This window comes from Scylla paramamosain, chromosome 16 (genome assembly GCF_035594125.1).
Source record: "Scylla paramamosain isolate STU-SP2022 chromosome 16, ASM3559412v1, whole genome shotgun sequence".
Taxonomy (NCBI): domain Eukaryota; kingdom Metazoa; phylum Arthropoda; class Malacostraca; order Decapoda; family Portunidae; genus Scylla; species Scylla paramamosain.
In genome coordinates this window covers 22,043,982-22,071,265 of record NC_087166.1, presented here as the reverse complement: position 1 = coordinate 22,071,265, position 27,284 = coordinate 22,043,982, and the positions used below count along the sequence as shown (strand labels likewise).

Genomic DNA, 27,284 nt, shown 5'->3' with positions numbered 1-27,284 from the left:
ATATATATATATATATATATATATATATATATATATATATATATATATATATATATATATATATATATATATATATATATATATATATATATATATATATATATATATATATATATATATATATATATATATATATATATATATATATATATATGATAAAAGGCTGTTTTCACTGCTCTTGAACACACATATAAGAAGAAAAAAATAAACGATGTTCTCATGAAATTGGGAGAAAAAATATTATATTTAGTAAAAAAAATATTTAGTTAGTTTAATTCATGAAACATTCCAAAATATTATGCCGAAAGAATATAGATAATGAAAAGAGAAAGGAGTGAACAGAGAAAGGAAAGGATCAGCTTAGTTCATCAGGCTTTCCTAAACCAAACCAAACAAGAAGCGGGTAGGGAACTTAAGAAAAACAAGATTACGTAGTTAAGTTCACCAAGCGTTGCAGATCTCATGTTTTGAAGTCTTCGTAAGTCCATCTTAGTCACCCCTTCACAAATACGAAGAAATACAAACTCCCTCCGTTGCTTCACAACCCACTAAAGGAAGAAGCCAGTCTTAGTTAGCTCCTCACAAACGCCAAGGAAATACAAACAGCCTCCCGTGCCTCTAAACCCACAAGGGAAGTAAATGAAAGCTGTCCTTACGTCGTGTCCCTGTGTAAATTGTTCTGAGTCACTCCCTTGCACCGCGTTTAGCTTACACTTTACATCCCGTTAGTCAGGGAGGAAGCTGACGCAGGCCGTGGAGAGGACAAGACTCGGCTCCCGCGCTCTCTTCCTCTTCCGCGGTGGACACTTGAGTTGTGGCGGAGAGACGTGACGCCCGCCTGACGCAGCAGTAAAGAGTGTGCCGACCCCGCAGCTCCTCCCTTCCCCGCTGCATCTTTCCTCTTCCATGCCCTTCCTTCTGACATCTTTCCTTCTTTCTTAGACTTCTCTCTTCTCTTTTCCGTATTTCATTTTCTTTCCTTCATTTTCTTCCCTTGTAGCATTCCTCCCTCTTTTTTTTTTACGTCTCTCCCTCTCCATTTTAACGTTTTTCCTCCCTTATTTTCTTCCCTCTTCCTTTCTCTCCCTTGTTCTCTCTTTCTACTTCATTCCTTCTTTCATTTTAGACTTCTCTCTCCCTCTCTATCTTACCCTCTTTTTCCTTCATTTTCTCCCATCTCCTTTCTTTTACTCCCTCCCTTTCACCATCCTTCTTTCTTTTCACTTTTTTTTTTATCTAATGTGCTTCTCTTTTCCTTCCTGATTTTTTCCCTTCCTTCCTGTCGCACTATCTTCGTTTGTTTTGCTTTGTTCTTTCATGCTTTTTTTTCCCCTTTCCATCATCCCCGTGTCTCTCCTGTCCCATCCTCCCTTCCTGTATATCTTCTAGTCGCCATCCCTCCCTCCCTCCCTCTGTCTATCCAACCCACGACCTCTCATTCACCACTACGGATCACGCTGTCCTCATCTCACCATTCGTATCAGTATTTGCATCTCGTTCGGTGCTGACACATGTGCTAAATTCTTTCCTATGTAATTGTTTTCCTTTAATGAACTCGCGTATAATTACTGGGTTGGTTATAAATCACACACACAAAAGTATTGCCTTCAGTGATATAATAAGCAGAACTGAAAAAAAAAGGTAATAATAAATCCTGCAATAACTTTCAAATGAGAAGTGAGAGAATGATAAGGTACTTTCTTTAATGGTTCTCAGATTGCCAAGAGGTTGTTAGCTCTTGACTGATGAAGGAAACAGTTTTGACGATTTTATTATTGACTACGGCAATAATACGAGTAAACGGCAGAGTAAAAGTGAAAAAAAAAGAAATACCACTTTAAAATAAAAGAAAAATGTTAATTAACCCTTTCACTGGTATTAGGCAAATCTTACCCTAATTACTATGCACACTGAGACCTTTTCTTATGTCCTGCAGCCACCTCCAGACATTACACTGACTAGAAATTGAAAAATCTATTTCCTTTTATCTTTTTCTTGTGGATGCCTTTAAATACTACATATATTGCTTTTAGTACCGTGAATTGTTGCATGTCACAGTGAAAGAGTAACAAAGTAGCGGTGGCCCATTCAACTCCTGGCACTGGAGAAACTAAGGGTGTCCGCCTCTGTCGTGTTGTTATGCAGGCGAGGCAGAAGAGATGACATGAAAATCCCAAGCCATTCCAGCATTCCACTTTGTATCAGAACCTGTCTTTTATCAGGAGCCGCCTTGTGTTGGGAACTGCCTCGTGTCCAGGGTTAAACTGTAAAGGGGGCTGCCTTGTATCAGTGGCTGCCTTGCATAAAGAGCTCATTTTGTTTATCAGTGAATTCCATTGGATTCCTTGTATTGGGAGCTTTTACCGATAGTCTTTCAATGGGAGCTGCCTTGTCTTGGAGCTCTTTCCTTCCTTTGCCTTCCCATCCTTTATCCTTTCCCTGCACAATATATCACCTTCTCTTCTCTTTCCTCCCTTTCTATCCCTTCCGTTTTTTTTACCTTCCCATCCCTTTCAGTCCCTTCCTTTCCTTTCCCATCCCTTCCCTTCACTTCCCTTCCATTCCCTTGCCTTCCCATCCCATATCTCACCCCTTCTTATCCTTTTCCCTGCACAACACCTCACCTTCACTTTTCTTTCCTTCCCATCCCTCTCCCTTCCATCTTTTTTCATCCGTTTTCTTCCTTTCCTTTTCCCTTCTCTTCCTTTCCATCCCTTCCCTTCACGTCCCTTCAGAGAGAAATCGTCTAAACATCAAGCACAGGATACTTCAGGACACCCCCAGGGACATTTAACCATATTTCCCCTTTTTTCCAATACCAGATCTCGTTTTCTGTTTCACCTGGCACACGACACGCGAGGTTAGAAAATCAGCAAGACCATGAAAGTCAGCCACTTATCCTTGAAATTCTCCGCCCTTCCTTCCTCTGAGGAGATGTAGTGGCTGAGGAGATCAATAGGAACTGAAATAACCTAGCCTGACGTTACCTAACCTTACCTAACTTAAACTTGCAGTCTAAGGTAACACAACCTAGTGACCTAACTTAACCTTGCCTAGTCTAACATGATAGCTAACCAAGGGGACAAAAATTACCTAACCTAGCGTAACCTCACGTGACCTCACTTAACCTAACCTAAGCTAACCTAACCTAATCTAACATAACATAACCTAACCTAACCAAACCTAACCTAGCGTAACTTCACGTGATCTCACTTCACCTAACCTAACCTAAGCTAACCTAACCTAACCTAACCTAACCTAATTCACGTGACCTAACCTAACCTAACGCAACGTGACCTAATCAAGCCTAATATGACCTGACCTGAGTTAATCTAACATAACATAACCTAACTTACCTTAGCCTTAAGATTGTACATGACCTTACCTGACCTTAATCTATCTAGCCTAACCTAATCTGACAGCTGGCCATGGTGGTTTAAGTATCCTAACCTAACAATAGGGAACACCTTGCTTTAAGGAACACAAAGGAAGAGAAACAGCAGCAGTTATGTTGGCCCTTATGGAGTTGTACGTGTTAAGCAAGAGAGAGAGAGAGAGAGAGAGAGAGAGAGAGAGAGAGAGAGAGAGAGAGAGAGAGAGAGAGAGAGAGAGAGAGAGAGAGAGAGAAACAGCTGTACGTATGAATTAAGAGGAAAAACATAAACCTGGATTAAGAACAGAGGCATAAATACATCTTTAATCACCACCACCACTACCACCACCACCACCACCACCACTAGTACCACCGCCACCACACAACACACCACCACCACCACCACCACCTATATCACCACCACCACCTATATCACCACCACCACACAGCACCTCATTACCACCACCACCACCACAATACTTCCATCCCTACCACAGTCACCACACCACACTATACAATCACCACCACCACTACCATCACCACAACAACACCACACACTACACACAGTAACGTAACCACAATTAAACACATACCACCACCACCACCACCACCACCACCACCACCACCAGGCCACACGCTCGCAGGTAAAATGAACATGTGAAGTCACCTAGTGGGAAGATATAAAAGGTGTGGGGAGAGATTTACGCTCGTTGCTCGCTAGGGAAGTGAGTGAAGCGGTGACGACGAAGACGGACGCCAAGGAGGAGGAGGAGAAGGAACTAGAAGACGAAGAAAAAGAAAAAAAAGAAAATGAAGGAAAGGAAAATAAGAAAAAGGAAGATAAAGAAAAGGAAAAGAAAATAAAAAAGTAAAAAAAAGAAAAAAAGGAAAATAAAAGAAAAATAAGGAAGAAAAGAAGGAGAAGGAGGATGAAGAGCAAGATGAAAAGGAGAAGTAAAAAAAGATAATCGTTATATATAAAGATGCTTTAGAAAAAATAAATAGAAAAATTGTTAGGGTACGTACGACTCTCTCTCTCTCTCTCTCTCTCTCTCTCACTCTCTCTCCCTCTCTCTCTCTCTCTCTCTCCCTCTCTCTCTCTCTCTCTCTCTCTCTCTCAAAGAAAAATCTTGATGTATGTTCCATATAAAAAAAAAAAACGCAACATGAAAATGAACAACACACAAAAAAAAAAAAAAAAACCCGCGCAGTTTATCTCGAGAGTTCAGACGACGACACTGAAAACTCCTGATGATGACGGATTGTGTGGCGCGCGCCGGGGTCTCTGGGGAGGCTTTGGGGAGAGGGGAGTGAAGGAGGGAAAGAGGAGGAAGATGGGAGGGAAGGAGAGAAGAGCGGGGGAAAATGTGTAGAAAGAGAGGGAGAGAATGTTGGAAGGAGGAGAAAAAGATGGGTGGATGAGAGTTGAGGTGAAGGAAGATGGGAAGGAAGGTGTGAATGAAAGGAGGGAGGGAGGGAAGGATGAAAAAAGGCAAGGAAGGAAGGATAAAAGACAGGTAGATAGAGTAAAGAAGAAAAGATTGGGGAAAGATGGAAGAGAAAGAAATAAAACAACTGGGAAATTGGAGGAGAGAAAAAAATGGGAGGAAAGGAAGGCAGGGAGGCAGTGATGGAGAGAGGAAGATAGATAGGAGAGGAAGAAGAGAAGGGTTGGATGAAGATGGGAGAATGGGAGAGAGGGAAGGATGATGGGGAGGGGAGAAGCAGGGAAGAAAGAGGAAGAGATGGCCAGATGGGAGGGAAGGAGAAAAGGGGAGGGAAGGAGAAAAGGGGGAGGAAAGGGAAGGATGAGATTAGGCACAGCGGGATAAAGAAGAGAAAGAAAAGTTGAGAAAGAGGAGGAGTAGGAGGAAGAAGAGGAGGGGGAGGAGTAGTAGAGGGGAAACTTTTCAAAGATGAGAGACGATGAATAAAAATTAAAAGACGAAAAAAAATGATCAACAACGAAAATAAAAAAAATACCAAAGTGCACCATACCCCCTAAAAGAAAGAAAACGTAAAAATAGCAACAGAAAACGGGGTCATGACGGCTGCTTTTAGACCCACGGCGCGGGAAATGTGAATTATGCACGAGATTTCTTGGCAGGTTGAGGTTATGACTGTTGTTAATTGTGTGGCCTTCCTTCCCCGTGAGATTGCGTGTGTTGGCGATGCTGTATTGCGCTGTCAGAGTGTGAAAGAAAACGTAGGATGAAAGAAAACGTGTTGCAAATTATTCTACTACAGGAGGTTTCACGTGTACGGCTGCTATTTTTTTTTTTTTTTTTCAACTTGTATTGTTACTTTCATATTCATCTATTTATACACATGGTTTCAGGAAGAAGTGTGTGATAGTACTGGAAGGTTAACTGCACGAAAATGACAGAGGAATTTTACCGTGTTATTGTTTGTGTCAAGGAAACTGACCAAGGAAACAAATAATGGTGGAAAAAGTGATAATGACCCTCTCACTTTAATGCGAGACAACTATCACCGCCATATGCAATGTGTGAGATCTTTATAAGCATCTGCAGGAAAGTTATGGGTGAAAAGAATTGATTTTGTAATTTCTACCCAGTTTAAAGGTTGGATGTAGCTGTAGAACAAGTAAGGATGTTTCAGAGTGATTGGTAATTATGGAAAGGTGTACCAAGTGGCTCTCAAATATCAAAGAAAGAGTAAAAATTAAATAAATCAATAACAACTGGCTAATTTAATTCCGCAAAAGTCTTCATCATCCTCTTTCAAAACAGTTCAAAACAGTTCATTTTGTTTAGAAAGGAAGGAAAGATAAAAAAAAAAAAAACAGGCAGAGTTCCGGAGATTACTATTGAAACCGGTGAAGAAGTGAACATACTGATTAACTCTTGCATTAGTCAACCAGTATCTTCTCTCAGGATGAAACGTTGCGATTTACGAAGCATTTAAGTGCGATGAGGCGTTGAGATCAGGTCAGCGCAAAAGGTAAAATACTAGAGTCGTGGAATGTCCTCTCCTCCTACCCTCGTCCTCTTATTCTCTTGCTCTCGTTCTCTTTCTGATCTTTATCCTCCTCCTTATTCTCGTGTTCATCGTTCCCTTCTTCGTTCTTTTCCTCGTCTTTTTCCACGTCCTCTTCTTATTTTTCATCTCTCCTCTCATTCTAATCCATCGTGTTGGTTCTCGTTCTCTCTTCCATCCTCGTCATTATCATCGTCTTTTCGTCCTTCTCTTGTTCTCTTATCCATCCTTATCCTGTCCTCGTTTTTCTGTTTTCGTCCCCTTTCTCTTTTGTCTTTCCGTTCCTCCTCTGTGTTCTCTTTCTCTACATTTCACCCGTCCTCCTCCTCTCCCTCTTCCTCCCCCTCCCCATCCTCGTCGTGTCCTCGTCAGTGGTGGGAATTAAAGGATTAGTAGCAAGACTTGTGAGATTAATCTTTCTGGAGGTCGCTTGAGAACGCTCCTACCTGTGTGTGTGTGTGTGTGTGTGTGTGTGTGTGTGTGTGTGTGTGTGTGTAAAGTGAAAAGAGTGCGAGGAAGCAAGGCCCAAGGGAGGACACGACAAGGAGGAGGAAAATCAGTGTGTTGGAGGAGGAGGAGTAGGAAACACGGTGTAGGAAGAGATGGAGGAGAAAGAGAGGCTGTGGGAGGAGGAGGAGGGTGTAGGAAGAGGAGGAGGAATAAGCAAAAGGAGGAGGGATGAGGAAAAGAAGAGGAAAATGAACAAGAAAACGAGGAAGAAAGGTGGAAGAAGAGGAGGCAGGAGAGGACCAGGAAGAAGGGTAGGCAAACGAGGAGGAGGAGGAGGAGGAGGAGGAGGAGGAGGAGGAGGAGGAAGAACAGAGTGGTGCTGATGATGTCTCTTGGGACGAAAAGGTCGAAGATGAAATAATCTCAGAAAAAAAAGAAAGGAGATAAAAAAAAAAACAATCGAAGGGAAAATAGATAAGGAAATAAAGTGGAATTTTTAGGGAAAGAATGCTGTGAAAATAATAAATAAATAAAAAGGGGTAATGATACATGAAGGAAAATATAGAATGATGGGGAAAAAAAAGGTGTACGGAAGATAAGAGGAGGGAGGGAAATGTGAAAGAGGAGGAAAAGAGGAAAAGGAAACATATGCGAGGAGAGGAAATGCTTAGGAATAATAAGAGTTTGAAAGTTAATTAAAGAAAGTTGGAATACAAAAAGAGTTAGGGGGAGGAGGGGGAGGGAGGGGTACAAAGAGCGATGGAAATAGATTAGAAAATAAAACAGAAGTACAGAAAGAGTACAAAGTTCCGGACGAAGGACAGATAGATAGTATTAGAAAGGAATGAATCAGAAATAATGAAAAAAAAAAAAGGAAAGAAGGAGAGATTTTTTTATTTTGCTTCTTATAATTCTATTTTTAAGACTTATTTCATTACATTATTTTCCTTAAGTTTTTCTTTCTAATTTATTTATTTATTTATTTATTTTTATCCAGTAAAAAAAAATGCCTGAGAAATTTACTAAATCATTTGTTTTGTTTTCTGAAACTTTACATTTTAATTAATATTTTGATAACCTATGTAAAGAAATAGTGGCCTTATGAATGTTTTAAGAACCTGTATAAAGAAATGGTGATTTTTTATGTATATTTTGAGGACCTCTATAAAGAAATGGATTATCGACGTTTTTATTTTATTTCAAATTTATCTATTTATTTATCTTCACGAATTGAAGCGGTTTAAATATTTCAATTCCATTTACCTACCATAGTCTCTCTCTCTCTCTCTCTCTCTCTCTCTCTCTCTCTCTCTCTCTCTCTCTCTCTCTCTCTCTCTCTCTCTCTCTCTCTCTCTCTCTCTCTCTCTCTCTCTCTCTCTCTCTCTCTCTCTCTCTCTCTCTCTCTCTCTCTCTCTCTCTCTCTCTCATCACGACTCAATTACTTTCTCTTCCTCTCGTCCAATAAAACTTTACATAAATGGCCTCTCTCACTTACACTTTTATGTCCCTCTCTCCCATTCTCTCTCTCTTTCTCTCCCGCCCATTATGGCTCTTCATTATTTATCTTATTTTTGCGCGGTTCTCTTTCCATTATTCCATTTATCGCACGTTTTTCGTTTCGTTTTCTATGTAATATTTTAGTGATGCCATTTTTCACTTTTTTTTTTATTTGGTCTGTTTTTATTTTTTAGAGATTGTTTTTATTATGGTTCTCTCTCTCTCTCTCTCTCTCTCTCTCTCTCTCTCTCTCTCTCTCTCTCTCTCTCTCTCTCTCTCTCTCTCTCTCTCAGTTGACTTATTTTTGCTGTTGTTTTAGTTCTCCCCTCATTCCTTCTTCATTTTTCTGGCTTTTCTCTTTCTGTTTAAATTCCTCTTTGTTGCTTCTGGTATTTCCTCATTTTCGTATCTTGTCGTCATTTCCTCTTTTATTGTATTCTTTATTTTAAGTTGTTTTTTCTCTTACTTTTGATGTTTAATCCTTTTTGGGGACTTGTATTTTCTTTGTTTTCTTTTTTTTGTATTTCTTTATCGCCTTTATCGTATCATTATTTTTTTTTTCTGTCAATCGAGCTTTATTTTATTTATTCACTCCTGCTTTGTCTTTCAACTTTACTTTTATTTTTTTTCTGTTCTATTTGTTGTTTTTTGGTTTCGTGTTTTTTTTTTTTTTCCTTTTGTCGTGTTATTCACTTGTTTCCTCTTTCATATATACTGTTTTTTTTTTATTACTATTATTTCTTGACTCACTGTTTGCTCAAATTTTCTTCTGTATTGTTGTTTTTTGCTTTATTTCTGTGTTTTCCTTTCATCACGTTCTTTATTTTCTCCTTTATCATGTACCCTTTTTTTTCTTTACTCATTCTTCACTCATCTTTAATATTTATAATTCTTAATACTTTTTTTTTTCTTGAATCTTCTTTTTTTTTCTATATGAAAAAGTGCAAAGACTATTAGTACCAGAAAGTCTAGAGTCTATCCTGCATCATGTCCTTGAAAATGAAGGTGAAGGTAAACACTGCGTCCGTGGTGCTCTGATGGGACCTACGTTACAAGTACGAGTACAGCGGTGTGTGTGGCTGGGCGGTGCGTGAGACAGAAGCAAGTGAACTCTAAAACAGGTACATGTGGTGAGGTAAACTTCTGTATATAAAAAGTGTGAATCCCCGAATGAATGAAACTATAAGCAGTGTCAATGAAACCTTAATATATTCCAACCTGTGTGTGCAGTTATACCTCAAGAAACTGACCATTATCCTGCTATTTCATTCATTAACATCCAAGGCGCCGAGAAGAAAACATTCACGTGGATATATAGAAAAAAAAAAGAGAGAGAAAATAGGAGATTATTTCCGTCATTTCCTTGCTGCAGAACTGTTAAAGAGACCATAGTACAGAAACGTGTCAGGAAAGTTTTAGGTGATTATGGGAAAAGTTGTGTAGCAGTGAATGGGAGGATAATGAAGTAAGAAAAATGAGGTTTGTTCGAAGTGGGAGGGAGTGGTGGTGGTTAGCAGTGTTCTTGGTAACCCGCCACATTATGGACCATCTTCTGAAACGCCTTCCCGCACCTTGACATCTTCCAAAAGGCTCTAGATGAATTTACACGGATTTTGAAGGATATTTTATGGTTCTATTGACAAATCAACGGGAGAACTACTCTTGAGAACCAGACTAATTATGATACCTCCGTGGCCTTTGAAAATAAGTGGTGAGAGAGCAAGGCGTTTCTAAATACCGGTCTCACTGCCGCTTTGATTTTTGTTTTCCTTCTATCTTGAGTCCTGTTGTGACCATGGAATCTATCAATGGTCACGTTTGGTATGGAAATTGTCAACAGGTAGTACTTAATTGATATATGAGGGAAAATGTATAAGAAGGTGGAAAGACAGTAGCCGTACGTGTGTGTGTGTGTGTGTGTGTGTGTGTGTGTGTGTGTGTGTGTGTGTGTGTGTGTGTGTGTGTGTGTGTGTGTGTGTATGTATGTATACTGTGTAGCCGCTCTAAAATGCTTTACACAATTCTAATTTAAGTTCTTCCGTTCCATTCGTGACCTCATCACACACACACACACACACACATACACACACACACACACACACACACACACACACACACACACACGTCGGCTGCAGTCCTGGCGTGGCGGGAAAAAAACAACCTCCAGTAAATTTCACTTTCTAGGGAAAAGTAGTTGGGATTGTAATTAGATCTTCCCTAAAAGAGATTATTTATTTCCCTACCAGTCTTGTTTGTATCGTTTTGTCCTGGTCTTTTCAGAGGTAGAATGGCAATACCTGGTCTAGTATGGTCTGGAGTGGAGTGGTGTGGTCTTGTTTGGTCTGCGGTCCGCCCTGGTCTAGTGTGGTATAGTCTAGTGTGGTCTGGTCTGGTCAGGTTGGTCTTGTCTAGTGTCGTATTCTCTAGGCTACTATGCTCTGCTCTGCTCTGCTCTTCTCTGGTCTAGTTTTGGTCTGATTTGGTGTGGTGCGGTCTGGTCAGATTTGGTGTGGTTTGGTCAGGTCTGGCGTGATCCAGTCTGCCGCTGTCTGGTCTGGTATAGGCTGGTCTGGGATGGGCTGGGCTGGTGAACTCTTAGAGCTACGTAACGCCAGTATTTAGTGCATAATAAATACAACTGTAATTTTTTTCCCTCCGTCAGTAGCGCAAATTTCCCTGTGTTGTTAACGGCGCGTGGAGTAATGAGCCGTGCGGTGGAGGAGGGAAGAGTGTGGACAAAAAGGCCAAGGTTGTAATGAGGTACTAAACTAATTAAGGGATGGAGAGAGAGAGAGAGAGAGAGAGAGAGAGAGAGAGAGAGAGAGAGAGAGAGAGAGAGAGAGAGAGAGAGAGAGAGAGAGAGAGAGAGAGAGAGAGAGGTAATTAGTAACTTGGTAATTATAGTTGGTCATCGTAATTTTAATGGTAAATTCATAATGGTAACTTGTTAATTGTAACAGGAATTGTTGATGGTTATTTTAATGGTAATGTATTATTGATAACTTGGTGGTTGTAAAGGTGGTGGTTATTATAATTGGGTGATCGGTAATGGTAACTTAATGGTCGCCTGGTACATGATTGTTGGTAATGTTAATGCTAATTCAGTTACTATTAATGAAAAAATGCCAATTAGATAATGGTGATTTGGTAATGGTAGTTAACTCATAATGGTAATAGAGTAGTAATAGTAACTTGATAAACAGTAACGCTAATTGATAATGAAAACAGTTATCAATAGTGGTAACTTGCAATAATAACTCAAAACGTTAATTGGCAATGGTAACCTATCGCTAACTTCGCCAATGGCACCGAATAACTTGGACCGCTCATAGACTCCCCGTAAAAATTAAACCCCAATAAAACAGAAATAAAACGGTGTAACGAGAGAAGGTGGTTGTGACTGGTGACGGCAGCTGCGGGTTCAGTAAGAAATGTACAGGGGCGTTACTGTCTTGGGTGAGGGGAGAGACTGTCAGGAAGGAGTGTGTTCGTGTTGCCTGACTGTTGAAGCCGCTGCCTGACTGACTGACTGACTTTGTTGCAGTGAAGTTTTTTTTTATTAGTAGCAGCAGTGGTGGTCGTAGTAGTAGTAGTAGTAGTAGCAATAGTAGTAGCAGCAGCAATAGTAGTAGTGATATTATCGAGGTTTTACGACTCCTTAATGTATTTTGACAGTTTTCGTCTTACACACTTAAAAATGATCTCTCCTCTCCTCTTTTCTAATCCCATCCCCACTCCATCCCATTCTCTCCCATCCCTTTCCCCTCCCTACTCACCCTGTCTCAGTCACACAGTACAGGCGCAGCTGCACAAACCCCTCGGCTGTCGACCACGTGTTCTTTCCAGCAATTAGCGTGTTGACCCAAGCTGCCACGACCTGTCTTGGTACCTTGTTAAGAGATCGACACTGGCTCAGAGTATCATAGGGCTATGGGAGAAGCGAGACGCGGAAAGCAGGTCCTCAGATACATAGGAGAGGAATAGAGATGAGGGAGGAAAGATAGGTAAGAGATAATGAAGGAGACGAGTGATGGTTTTTGATGAGCAGTGGAATACTAAAGGGAAAATCTGGATGGAAATGAAGGGGAAAGAGAGTAAAATGAGAAATGGAGATGCCGGGGAATGGAGAGTGGTTAGAAAGGGTGATATTTGGAAGGAAATGAAGAGGGGAGACAGTAAGACGACGAAGGGATAAAGAGAGAAAGTAGTAGAGGGAAGGAAGTAGGTGAAGAGGATAAAACGAAGAAGGGAGAAGGTGGTAGAATGGAAGGGAGTAGAAAAAGAAATATAGATGGAAGGTAAAACAATGAAAAGAAACGCTAGAGGAAGAGACGGGAGAGGAAGAGGGAGGAAAAGGAAAGGAATAAAGGGAAAGAGTAAGACGAGGAAAGGCGATGTTGAGAGAATGGAGGGGAGTAGAAAAAAAGGAATAAAAATGGAAGGAAATGAAGCTGAGGAAAGTAAGATTAGAAGTGGGAGGAGGTGCGAACAGAAAACGTATGTAAGGAGATGAATACTTGGTAATAAAAATGAGGGGAGTAGAAGAGGAGAATTAGTAAGAAATAAAAGGGAAAGGAAGGTAAATTTAATTCTTTATGTAATCTTTTTTATGGTCCAGTTTTGGTAAGAGAAATTAGTGAAGAATGAACGAAAAACAAAATATACATGAATAAACACAATACAGTGATAAGTGAGAGAGAGAAAGTAGGAAAAAATGAGAGAGAGAAGAGAAAAGGCATATGAAAAACAAGATTGGATAGGTGTGTGTGTGAGAGAGAGAGAGAGAGAGAGAGAGAGAGAGAGAGAGAGAGAGAGAGAGAGAGAGAGAGAGAGAGAGAGAGAGACCCACGCCCCTAACTTACTCTCTCTTATCTCGTCATTCTAACTCTTAGGATACGCGCGCCAAACTTCACACACTTCACATCTCACGCGTCGCCTCGCCCATGAAGCCTCCGTATGACTTTCCCTTAAGCTGCGAATAATAATATGACCATATATCACAAAGTTGAAAGGATAGCACCGCATTAGCCCATTGTATTCCCGTACTCTATATGTAAATAAGCCAGAGAATACATGAATTTTTGATAGAAACTTCAGCCTCCACGGTCGATGTTTCCCGAAGCTGCGTCAGTGCTCGTGTGCCTCCCCTACCCCGCCCCCTCTCTCTCTCTCTCTCTCTCTCTCTCTCTCTCTCTCTCTCTCTCTCTCTCTCTCTCTCTCTCTCTCTCTCTCTCTCTCTCTCTCTCTCTCTCTCTCTCTCTCTCTCCCCCCCCCGTCGGCCGCAGGTAACTCACCACTGATCATTTAAGCTTTTCAGGTGTGCGGGGCGGCCAGGTGCGCGCCGGCGGAATAACCTTCAGCTCTGTTTTCAATTGCACGGCGTAAATTTAGGTGCATGAGGGACTTTTACTTCCCCGGCAGTGGTTCTTTTGCTCACGCTTCCCTTCATTGTGCGATTTCCCAAATTTCCCTCGATATCGTAAATTGTTGAGGTGCAGCACGCGGGAACACTTTATCGCGCATCTTCAATTAACTGGAAAGCAAAAATCTTGGCGGTACGATGCGTGTTTCATCAAAACTTTGGATGCTGGATAATTTAACGAGGATATTAAACTGAAGAGCTGCGAGTCGGCGCCCTCTGACCTTCGTCCCGCACGTGCCGCGGCGTGGTGGTGTGTGAGGCACGACCCGGCACAGCACGGCTAATTTCAGTCATTGCCACACGTACTGTTGTGTTATTTAAGGCGCGGCACACCAAGGCATCACCAACGTCACGGTTACTTGTGGTTTTCAGTCATGTCATGTGAGACACTGCACGCCATTACTGTGACTTCGCGGCTCGTACATACGTAAGTCACACACACATTATGCACACGCAAGTCATGACATGCGTAATACAACGTGGCATGGAAGTACACTATGTAGTCATGCATGAAGTACGTATATAGCTGACTCGCGTGACATGCATTGTTCGTACGTGACACACACACTTGTAACAGATGTGACCCTCATGTGACCCAGGTGACGCAGAGGTGACAGGAAGCATTGTGATGAACATTTGATCCACGGCAAATGCACGATACACACACACACACACACACACACACACACACACACACACACACACACACACACACACACACACACACACACACACACACACACACACACACACACACACACACACACACACACACACACACACACACACACACACACACACACACACACACACACACACACACACACACACACACACACACACACACACACACACACACACACACACACACACACACACACACACACACACACACACACACACACACACACACACACACACACACACACACACACACACGAGTTATTCATTCATTCCCGTGTCTCGTACTAAACCTAATTTCCTCAATGCACGCATTCACTTCCTTCATCACGTGGATGTAATGAAAAGCTGAAACAGAGACACTTTGCTTTCTCCCCATGACTATTTTCCAAGGCCACAGGGATGATTAGCTGGGTTTTCAAGACTGTTTCTCCTTTTAATAATGTATAAATCATCTTAATCTGTCACTACAACCGTAAAAACATCATTAAAAAACCGTGTAGCTTCAATTACAGCCTTTTGAGTGTAGTGGAGGTGCGGCGCAGAAGTGTTTCAGAATATGGTACTGTAAAATAAGCGACTAAGTTAAAACCATCACCACCACCGCCACCGCCACCACCACCACCACCACCAGTTTCAACAGTGCCACTAATTATAGACAATTCCGCGGCTCCACCTACGTGCGGATAATGGGGGTGACGGAGCGAGGGAGTCAGAGATTGGCCTTGGCATGGATGGGCGGGGATAGGCGGTATAGAACAGGGCGTGTGGCTCACAAGCTTAGCAGACGCAGGGTATGGGCAGCTTATGGGCAGGGCAGGAACATGGCAAGGACAAAGGAAGGAAGGGTGAGGAGTATCAAGACGCTTAGGAGGTTGAATTGGTGACCTGTTTGGAATTTAAATGTGTATCCATCATTTTGCGGGAAAGGAAGAGACATATTGATAGTTATTTTTCTCTCCTAAATTTTTATCTTTTTATTTCGTGGGAAAGGGAGAAACATATCGATCGTTTTCTCTCTTTTTTTTTTTTTGTGCTCCAAGTTAAGCTTCTCAAAAACGTCAAAATAGCAAGCAATAGGTCAGCTTCTATCTCTCAGCCAGAAGACCAAATATAGTCTCCCCTTATGAGACTCGTGAAAGAAAAAAAAGTCAATTCATCTGAGCCCCACAGTGGTGTACGGGTTGATGTGCTGTTGAGGTGAAACGCAAGGAAAAAAGACGTAATTAATCAAGTCCCACGGGTATTATTAAAGATCGCAAATTTTCAGTGAAAGCAACATGAAAAGTGAGGAATGGTGTGTGTGTTGATAAGCTGATAAGGAGTCGCCAGCACACACGAATGCACGCCAAGCTGTTTAGGGGGACTGGTTCCTATATACGAAATCTGCCTAGAGACTTGCGCGCGCACACACACACACACACACACACACACACACACACTTGCATAACAATAATTAAGACAACCCCTTTCCCCCCCGCAAAAAAAAAAAAAAAAAAATCGGCTAATGAATGTAGTAGATTAACGCAGACGTAAAAACAGAGAACAGATGACAGGGTACATCTGATTAACTCCTACAATGCTGAGAAAACCAAAACACACACACACACACACACACACACACACACACACACACACACACACACACACAGAGGGACCAGCGTGGGCACCTCCCTACCCTTAGACTCCCACGAACACACCCCACTCACTCTCTCTTCCCGCCAGCCGAGAGAGGACAGGCAGGCAGTGGGAAAAATGGAGTAATCAAGGAATAACCACCGTGCACCGTCCCTATCTCCCCCTGCATCACCCCTCACGTCCAGCCCAGTGCAGTATATAGTATAGAGTCATCGCGGTCCTGAAGTCTCAGTGCGCCGGGTATCCTCTCATAGAATAGCTTGTAAACCCTCATAGATGCGTCCTTAAGATAGCCTTGTCGGTAGTTGCGGCGAGCTCCACTTAGCAGATAATAACTGGCCGCCGCTTCGATGTATCAGTACCCAGAGCCGCAGTGACCCGGTGATTAAGGCAGTCTGGCTGGTCTGCGCGGGATGCGTGGAGAATCGCGGCCAGGGGAAAGCGTTGCGAGGAGGAACACGCTGTCTGATTCTTGCTCTGTCTGTCTGAGGAGGAGTAAGGGAGGGAGGGAGGGGGTGACTGGGAGACCTTGACTGCTGGAAGGAAGAAATAGGAGGAAGGACGGTTTGTTTCGATACGAGGTCGATGCAGTGAGAGGGGGAGGGAGTGGGAGAGGGGTAGGAAGGGTGAATAGCGTGACAGGTATTGCTAGATTTAGTGTCGCAGGTCACCAGGGAGTGTACGGAGGTGTGACCTGACTTCCCTTGCTTTACATTTTCTCTGCTCACCTTACTTTGCCTTCCTACCTTCGCGTATCTCACCTCAACTTATATCACCTTACATAAACTTTTTTTTTTCTGTCTTACTTTACCTTGCTGTACCTGCTTTGTCTTGTCATACCCTTTAATCTTCTAGACCTTCCTGCCATAGCTTTAGTCATACTGTTTTACCTCACCTTATCTTACCAATTCTTACTCAACCTAACCTAACTTTGCCTCACCTCTCCTTACCTCAGCTTACCATACACTTTATTCTACCCTACCCTACCCTACTTTACAATACATAACCTCAGCTCACCTTGCCTCACTATACCTTGACCTACCTTACCTTACAATACCTAACCTGACCTAACCTTACCATACCCTGATCTACCCTACCTTACCCTACCCTACCTTACCTTACCATGCAATACTTCACCTCACCTTACCTCATCTTATCATACCCTGACCTACCCTACCATACATTACAATTCCTCACCTCACCTCACCTCACCTCACCGTGCCATGCCGTGCCGTGCCGTACCGTGCCGTGCCTCGCGGCCATCTCGTTATGTCTCCCCGCCCGCCTCGCCTGCCATCTATTTGTTTTTGTTGAGTAAGAAACGTGGATTCGATGGCTACGAGCGCGCACCCTGAGTTATGCACGCAACATGCAAGTAACAGCCGGAGTGGCCCAGGGAGGTCGTGACTCGCGCCCCGCACACAGCCACCGCCATCACGACCCGCAGCTGCCACGGGGACTAGGGACTGAAAACTGGGACGGCAAACAAAGGCTGTGTCTGAGTGTTCGATGTGGTGTGTTTGTGTGTGTGTGTGTGTGTGTGTTTGTGGGTTTGTTGTGTTTGCTGTGGTGTGTGCTTTGTGCTTGTTTGGGTGCTGGTGGTGGTTGTGGTTGTGTTGCAGAGCTTGGTGGCTTGCATGAAGAAAGGGGGAGGAATTGCAGTGCTTTCTTTGTCCCCTTTTTTCTTGTTGTTTTTCTACTTTTGTTTGCTAGTTTTTCTCTATCTTTTTCTTTCTCATTTCTGTTTGTCTTTCTGACTTTCTCTCTGCATGCCTTCCTACATTCCTTCCACTCTTTATTTATTTTTTTTTTCATCTTTCTTTATTTACTATAATTTTCGCAAAACACGTGGCAAAAGGTTTAATGCTTAGTGTATTCTGTGAAAAGATACTCAGTGAACCATCAAAGAAGTGCCTCTCAACGTCAAAACTCGTATGAAATAATGGCAGACGTTCATTGTGTCATTCCCTGTAAGTTTATGTCAGCATTAGCAAAACAAAACAAAAAAAGTACAATTTGCAGTCAACTCTATTAACTGTAAAAATTACAATAATACTAAAATTGCAAGCTTTATTGCTTAAAAAAAAGTTTCCATGTAGAGAATGCTAGTTGTAATAAGAGCAATCTTCCTGCAGTAGTAGTAGTAGTAGTAGTAGTAGTAGTAGTAGGAAATAATAATAATAATAATAATAATAATAATAATAATAATAATAATAATAATAATATAAACGCCACCACCAACACTACCACAACAACAATAACACCCCACTAAACACTAATCGTTGTACCCATAAGAGACTCACGGGGAGGGGAAAAAAAAAAAAAGTCATCGCACCAAATCCCTATGCAGTGCGGCACAGATAAGCGGACCAGCCAAGCCAGTAAGCCAGTAAGCCAGTCAGACAACAAGCAAACCACACGCTGCCTTCATTTAGATCCTGTTTGTCACTCTGGACTTTGCATTTACTAAGATGGCGAGTGTCGTGGGTCCGCTCTCATACATCATGCAAAGACTGCCACACTTGACTTATCTTGAAAGCTTTACCTGTTTAGTGCAGCGAGAGACTTGGGGGTCGTATTGGTAAACATTTGGCTGTCTTGTTTCATATTTAACCGGTTCTGTGTGAGTTGTTGGGGTTTTATGGGTGTACTAATTGTTCTAGTGATGTTTGTTTGAAAGCTTTGTCTATTTAGTGCTGGGCGAGACTTAAGAATGTATTGGTTAAAGATTTCGTTGTCTTGTCCCTTGGATTTAACTAGTTCTTGGTGAGGCTATTGGAGTTTTCATCTTTTTTTATTCGTTTATTTATTTTATTTATTTATTATTATCTTTTTTTTATTTATGACTGGTTGAAATCTTTTACCTGTTTAATGCTGGACGAAAGTTGAACATTTCGTCTTGTCTCTTGTATTTAACAGGCTCTAGAGGTTATTAGGGATTCCAGTGTGTTTTCAGTATTCTAGTGATGTTTTTGCTTGAAAACTTTACCTGTTTAGCGATGGACGACGAAACTTGTAGAGATATTGCCAAACATTTCTTCCTCTTGTCTCTTGTATCTAACTAGCTCTAGTGAAGGTTATTGAGGTTTTAGTGGTGTTTTTATGCTTCTAGTGATATTTTAACAAGGATTTTGCTTGAAAGCTTTACCTGTTTATTGTTGGACGAGAACTGGGATCGTAATGCTAAACTCTTCGTCTAGTTTTCAAGTTTTTTTTTTCTTTGTTTTAGTGATATTCAGACAAGGATTCTGCATCACCAATAGAAAAACAAATGAAAACCTGACTTACCATTCCCGTAACATTTAAAAATAATCCTGATGAGAAAGAAAACGTTTAAGGATACAAGCCTTTGATGCGGGAGGAGGAAGGAAGTAGGAGGAGGAGGAGGAGGAGGAGGAGGAGGAAGAGGATGAGGACTAGGAGTGGGAGGATGAGGTGTTCGAGGTTCATGTTCCCTTAAGCGGTCCGGCCGTGGCTCCTCCCTCACTCCCTCACTACCTCCGGCGCGGCTCGTTGGTAATTAAACTTAGACTGTGATTATGCGCGTCGTGGTCACTCCGGGGATGTCGTGCGGGTGTCGCGGCGCCCTAATGCCAGGTTATGGTGCAGCTTTCCTCGGAATTTCGCTGCGGCTCTTCGTCAAGTATTAAGTGTGGGTATCCTGGAGGGTTTATACTGCACAGGCGCACTTTATACCTCAACCTTTCGTAACTTTATCGTTTAGTCTGAGTTTGTGTTAGGGTCGTTGTTATGGTGGAGTTGCGGAAATGATGGTAAACTAAATGGGAATCTTTTATGGTGGAGGTTTACACAAGCATTCTCTATACCCAAACCTTCGTAACTTTATCATTATATTTTAGTGTCTGGTGAAGCTCTCATGATATTGTGTTGTGGGAATGTTGCAAAAATAATAGGAGTCTACGAAAGCACATTTACCCCAAACTTTCGTAACCTTATCCTTTAATGTGTGAGTTTGGTTTGAGGTCGTTGTCATGATGATGTTGTGGAAGTATTGCTGAAAGACGTAGTGATATGTAGAAGGATTTTTGTTTTTCTATCTTTTAGGTGATGTTAATGAGACTTTACAGAGGCACACTTTATACCTTGACCTCAGTAACTTGATGCTCCAGTGTGTGTGCGCCGTGGGGTCGTTGCCATGATAGTGTGTTGTAGAAATATTACTGAAACACGTAAATGTGCGAAGGGAAATCTCGTATTTTTCATGTGATATTAGTGCGAGTTTACGCAAGCGTGCTCTATTTACACTTGCGTAAATTTTAATCCTTCTTTTTAAGTGATTCTCTGCATCTATTTTGATTTTGTGTTGATACTTTGACGTGAAAATGCGAAGGTGATTTATTGAAAAATCTGTCGTTTATATATATATATATATATATATATATATATATATATATATATATATATATATATATATATATATATATATATATATATATATATATATAACCAAAAGAATTTTCAATATATATATATATATATATATATATATATATATATATATATATATATATATATATATATATATATATATATATATATATATATATATATATATATATATATATATATATATATATATATATAAAAACGACAGATTTTTCAATATATATATATATATATATATATATATATATATATATATATATATATATATATATATATATATATATATATATATGTATAATATAAATAAACGACAGATTTTTCAATATATATATATATATATATATATATATATATATATATATATATATATATATATATATATATATATATATATATATATATATATATATATATATATATATGTAAACGACAGATTTTTCAATATATATATATATATATATATATATATATATATATATATATATATATATATATATATATATATATATATATATATATATATATATATATATATATATATATATATATATATATATATATATATATATATATATATATATATATATATATATATATATATATATATATATATATATATATATATATATATAAAACACACACACACACACACACACACACACACACACACACACACACACACACACTCTCGTACACACACACACACACACACACACACACACACACACACACACACACACACACACCCTCGTACACACACACACACACACACACACACACCCTCGTACACACACACACACACACACACACACACACACACACACACACACACACACACACACACACACCCTCGTATACACACACACACACACACACACACACACACACACACACACACACACACGTACACAGTCGTACACACACACACACACACACACACACACACACACACACACACACACACACACTTTATATATTTCTTAATTTATTTATTATTGTTTCTATTAAGAAAGAGTTATCCATGCCACAAAAAAAATTATGAACCTTAATCTTAATATAGTGTTTGTCTGATGCTCCTTGATGGTTTTATGTAAGAAAAAAATCGCGATAAATTAAAGAAAATTGCCCGTTGTCTTTTTTTCCATAACTTTTGACTACTGTCTTTCAATTGCACTAGTAAGCATCATCCTTAAAAAAAAAAAAGGAAATCTCGTTCATTTATTAGAGAGATGAAGCTATTCGGTCTATATATGCAAGCTAGACACGCCACACGCCGGGGCAGCGAGGCCACAACCCTGGGCCCACGCACCGTGCTTGCCTGCTGCTCCTGATTAGGGGCTGCACATTTAAAGACTTGCCCTGCTGCCTCGCCGCATCCGGGATTCGAACCTGCATTCTTGGGTGTGAGCAGAGTGTGCCGGCCAGTGCGCTGCTCGGTGTTTAAAAATGTTCTTGCCCCGAGTGAGGATCGAACTCACGACCTTGAGATTATGAGACTCACGCGCTGCCTACTGCGCCATCGAGGCTGATACACGTAAATAGGAAAGTGTGTGAAAGTGTGTGTGTGTGTGTGTGTGTGTGTGTGTGTTCTAATGTCCTTTTGAAAAATACGTATAGCGGTATATTACGAAATGATTCATTATTGTTCTCATGTCGTTTAGTCGTGACTATTTAGATTCCTCGCTGAAGTTGTCTGGGTATCACCTGGCGTGCTTCCCTGCAGGGCGGCGTGATGCTTCGGTGGTGTGGTGGTCAAAACTCGTCATTGGGGGGAAAGTGAATGAGATAGAACAAAAAAGATCATGTCTGGGCACTCTCTCTCTCTCTCTCTCTCTCTCTCTCTCTCTCTCTCTCTCTCTCTCTCTCTCTCTCTCTTCCTTCATCTTCCCATCCTATCCCTCCTCCTTTTCCCAGTCTCCTTTCCATTCTTCCCCTCACATCTATTCCCTATACCACATTTCTAACCCCCTCCTTTTCCTCCCCTATCCTATCCTTTACCTTCCTATTCCCTCCCTTACTCCTGCCCTTCTTACACCCTCCCGCTCCTATTCCCTGCCTCTTCTTCTGTCTCTTCGCCTGTCTATCCCCTACCCTTCCTATTACTTGCATTCTTTCTTCCCTACCCTCTCTAACCCCTGACTTTCATATTCCCTTTCTATCCCTATTCTATCCCCTGCTTTCTTTATCCCACCTATCTCCTGCTTCTTCCTCTCTCCTATCCCTTATCCCTCTTATTCCTTGCCCCTTCCTATCCCCTCCGTATCCTATCCCCTTCTTCCTTCTATCCCCTGCCCCTTATCTCTCTCCCCTCATCTCAGCTCACAGCCGTCCCAAGTCTGAGATGATCCCTCTACACGTCCCGGCCAGTTTTCGTCCCGCGGTGGAGATGGTCAAGTTTATCAATCCGCGGTAGAGCTTCTCATTAATCTGGGCTTACGCTGCGGCCTCGCTAACTCTGGGGGTAAAGGGCCGGGAAGGAGGTTCATGTCCTTATCGTGGCTGTGAAGGGCGGAGGGAGGAAGGGTTGGGGTGGAGATGCAGGAAAAAAGGAGTGATGTTTGTGTGTGTGGGTGTGGTGGAGAGGAGGGAGAGAGGGAGAGGAGGGATTGGGGGAGGTTGAAGGGGAGGAAGAGAGAGAGAGAGAGAGAGAGAGAGAGAGAGAGAGAGAGAGAGAGAGAGAGAGAGAGAGAGGTAGGGAGGGAGCGCTAGCCAACCAACCAAACGGACAGATGTATATATGTTACAGTCAATACCTGAATCCAGACAATTTGTAAAGTGACTTATTTTTTCAGGCAATTTGTGAACTGCCTGGTTAGGTTAGGTTAGGTTAGGTTAGGTTAGGTTAGGTTAGGTTAGGTTAGGTTATAACCTAACCTAACCTAACCTAACCTAACCTAACCTAACCTAACCTAACTAGGCAGTTCACAAATTGCCTGAAAAAATAAGTCACTTTACAAATTGTCTGGATTCAGGTATTGACTGTAACATATACACATCCTCGTATACACACACACACACACACACACACACACACACACACAGACAGACAGACAGACAGACAGACAGAGAGAGAGAGAGAGAGAGAGAGAGAGAGAGAGAGAGAGAGAGAGAGAGAGAGAGAGAGAGAGAGAGAGAGAGAGAGAGAATACTAGAATCAATGAAGTGGCTGGGCTGAATTTAACGTTCCTTTTAAGCTACACAATTTTCTTTTCCCTTTTTTCTCTTCCTATTTTTTTTTTTTTATCATTCCGTTCATTAGTGGTCGCTCGGCCGTAAGCAACCAACCACTCGAGGACAAACGCTCTCTCCCTTGGCCCGGAATATTAATTGAGTCAAGTGGGCGAAAAAAAAAAATAAATAAAAAAAAAAAAAAAAAAAAGAGAAACTAAAACAGCTAAATATTTCAGTTATGAATAGTAATGACTTGTGTTGTTCTGTTTTTTTTTTTTTTTGCCTTTTATTTGTAACTGCAGTGTATAAAGTGAAGTACCTCCTCGTAATGCCCATTTTTCTGATATACTGGCAGAGAAAAAGTACTATTTTTTTGGGGGGGGGCGGGAGGAGAGGAAAGGTAGGTGTGTGTGTGTGTGTGTGTGTATTTGGCAATCATTCTTGTCTTTATCTTATTCCTCTATTTTTTCTTTTTTTTCTTCGGTGTGTTGGGAGGAAGAGGTGAGTATAAACTTTTGGTAATCTTTTTGCTTTTTCTTTGTCTTCTCCGCTGTTTTTTTTTTTTTTTTTTGGGAGGGAGGGAGTTTTTTTTTTTTTTATGGTTGCAGAGGTCACACGGTCATCCTTGCGTCATCAGCCGTACAGTTTTCAAGTCGGCTGTTCGTCTTTCAGAATTACGTTTTGCTATTACGAACACTTGCTGTGGAGAGATTGAAAGTCTCACAGGAGTGGGCTGCAGTCAGAGACCCGTGTTCATAAACCCTTTGCTCTCTCATTAAGACTATTTCTAAAGGCCACAGAGATGATTAGCCAGGATGCCAAGAGTATTTCCTCTGTTAATAATGTAGGAATCTTGTTAATTTGTCACTAAAACCGAAAAAAAAAAAAAAAAACTCGTGTCACTTCGACAAGGACCACCATCAGTACATTGGTCGAGGTGCTGACAGAAGTGTTCCAGAATATAGCCCAGGAAATGCCTTGCAGAAATCACAGGACTGTCATTGTCGTGCCGTGGGATCATAGAACCTGATGATGGCGATGATGATGGCGACGAAAGGAAGTCAGGGAGAAGTGATATTACAACAATGGTGATAAGTGTGTTGGTAATGATAACTGAGGGAGGCAAGGAAGAGTTTAGCTTCTGTCATAACTAAGCCTATTGCTGCCCATATGTTTTCTCGTAGGCTTAGAAATCTTGTCTTTCTATTACGCTGTTATTTCCTGAGCGTGACGGTTATAGGGTTGATTATTGTTATTATGAGGGCAAGGCAAGGAAGTATATTCGATTTGTCACAACTCCGTAGGCCTAATTCTGACCATATGTTTTCTTATAGGCCTGGAAATGTATTAGCTTTGTTCCGTTGTTATTTTTACTAAGTCCTAATTATTTAGCTGTTTGTTATTACTGTTATGCCACTCCCTCGCCGCCACCACCACCACCACCATCACCGTCACCATCTTCTTGATCTTCTTTTGCATAGTTTATTTTTTTTCTTTAATTCAGTAAGTGTAGTTAGTATAGTTCAATGAAATCAGGCTAACGTAAACCTGAAGATCTGCTTGTGTCTGAAAGCCATGTTAAGGAAAACCACATTTAACATCACCAAGCACCACCACCACCACCACCACCAAGCACCACCACCACCACCACCACCACCACCACCACCACCACCACCATTACAAGCCCACTGCCACCACCACAACTCCCACCATCAATACATCCACTACCACGCTCACCACCACTGCTACCACCACCACCACCACCACCAACACTACCACTACCACTACCTCGCTGTGACCGTATTGACTCCCCGACGAGGAACAGAGCGGGGCGGGTGTTGTGTCGCCAGATTCCCAGTAGTGGCTCCTCGTGTTTCATTCTGAAGGCTACGCGTGATTACCCAGAGAGAGAGAGAGAGAGAGAGAGAGAGAGAGAGAGAGAGAGAGAGAGAGAGAGAGAGAGAGAATATTAAGACATAGACAAGAATTAAAAATTAAAGAAAAGACTTTAATTGGAAGGAGGAAAATGGAATGGATAGACAACAGACAGATAGACACATATAGACAGACAGACAGACAGACAGGAATTAAAAAAAGGAAAAGACAGATAGATAGGCAGACAGGCATACAGACAGACAAAGAGACAAGAATTAGAAGTTAAAAGATAGAAAATACAGAGAGACAGAAATTAGAAGTCAGAAATTGAAAGAGACAGACAGACAGGCGGACAGACAGACAAGAATTGAAAGGGAGAAGATGGGAAAGAAAAAAAAGAGAGGAGGAGGAGGAGAGGAAGGGAATGGACTGAGCATGAGGAAGAGATAGAAAGAGGGAGAAAAAGAAAAACTGATGAAAGAAGAAGTAGGAGAACGAGGAGGAGGAGGGTCAGGAAAGGAGAGGAGGAAAGAGAGAGGAGGAGCAAGATGAAGAGGGAGAAGAAAACTAATAGTGACAGCGATAGAGAGACACAAACAGACAGAGTGACAGAAACACAGACACAAAGATAACTATACCAAAAGAAGGGAAGAGGGAGTTGCAGTGCTCGGAGAGGGAGAGGAGGAGGAGGTAGGGAAGGCCACCCTCTCCTGATGTACCGCCGTGATGGGGGAGCCTGGAGGGAGAGGAAGGAGGGGGAAGAAGGTGCAAGGGCGTCGCCGTGACCCAGGAGATTAAGTTCGAATAAAGATTAGCAAGATTTATAGGAATGCGGGATTACAGCGGGGAGGAAGGAAGGGAATTAAGGCGGTCTTTGATTAGCGCAGTCAGGCAGATGCAGTTCAGCGTAACTTTGGCGCACAAAAACACTCGGCAAAGGGAAGTGATTAAGGAAGAACGTCGGAATAATACCAAGAGGTCAAAAGAAGCGAGGTAAAGTATCCACGTGTATCTTTGTTAAGCCAGAAAAGTTGTTATTCCTGCTTTCCAAGGAAATGTGTCTGGCGGAGAGAGAGAGGAAAAAAAGAATTCCGCGCGTGAACATGTGGGGAGGAAACGCTGTGACTGCCACACTCTGCCAAGCTTAACACAACGGTCTGGTGCTGAGTGGACAGTATTGGAAGACACTTCGCCTTTGCGTCCGTTTTCTTTAGTCTACGAGGGCTCGGACGGTGGCTCCTAACGAATGACTTTGCTTGCGGCGTTTGGGAACCGTTACTCGAATGGATGCCCTTCCTAACCTTGGACTCGTTCCCCTGAGGACTCCTCGCCCCCAAACCGCGCGCAGCAAAGAGTGCGTTTCAGTAGTCCAACACTTTTACTTAAGCCTGTAATCTTACTTTTTCGGAGTAAAGCAGCACAGTTACTCAGGCGAAGTGATAAATGTCATAGTGTCATTACCTCCGAGAATGTTAAGAGGCAAGGCAGCTTGACAGGTTAAGTTGTTTTTTTTTTCATTTATGCAAAAAGAAAAAAAAAAAAAAAAAAAAAAACACGAAAACCTAACTAATCACATCTGTGGTCTTGGAGGTTGTTGACTTTTTTTTTTTTTTATGCCTACAGAAGACCTTTCCCGGCCCCTAAAATAAATAAATAAATAAATAAACAAAACACTTATCACTCACAAAAAGTTCAACAGAGACATCCTATTTCCTATTTACTTTTCGGGGTAAAATCGCCCAGTTACTCAGATGAAGTGATAAATGTCGC

The 27,284-nt window shown here is 41.5% G+C and overlaps 1 long non-coding RNA gene and 1 other non-coding gene across 2 annotated transcripts in view; one reads left to right on the top strand and one right to left on the bottom strand.

The window, feature by feature from the left end:
- Nucleotides 1-27,284, top strand: part of LOC135108142 (uncharacterized) — a 111,942-nt gene that overhangs the window by 73,313 nt on the left and 11,345 nt on the right. The gene's annotated exons all lie outside the window — the stretch shown is intronic.
- On the bottom strand, nucleotides 21,922-21,994 carry Trnam-cau (transfer RNA methionine (anticodon CAU)). Its single transcript has one exon. It is a non-coding gene; the product is annotated as a tRNA-Met (tRNA).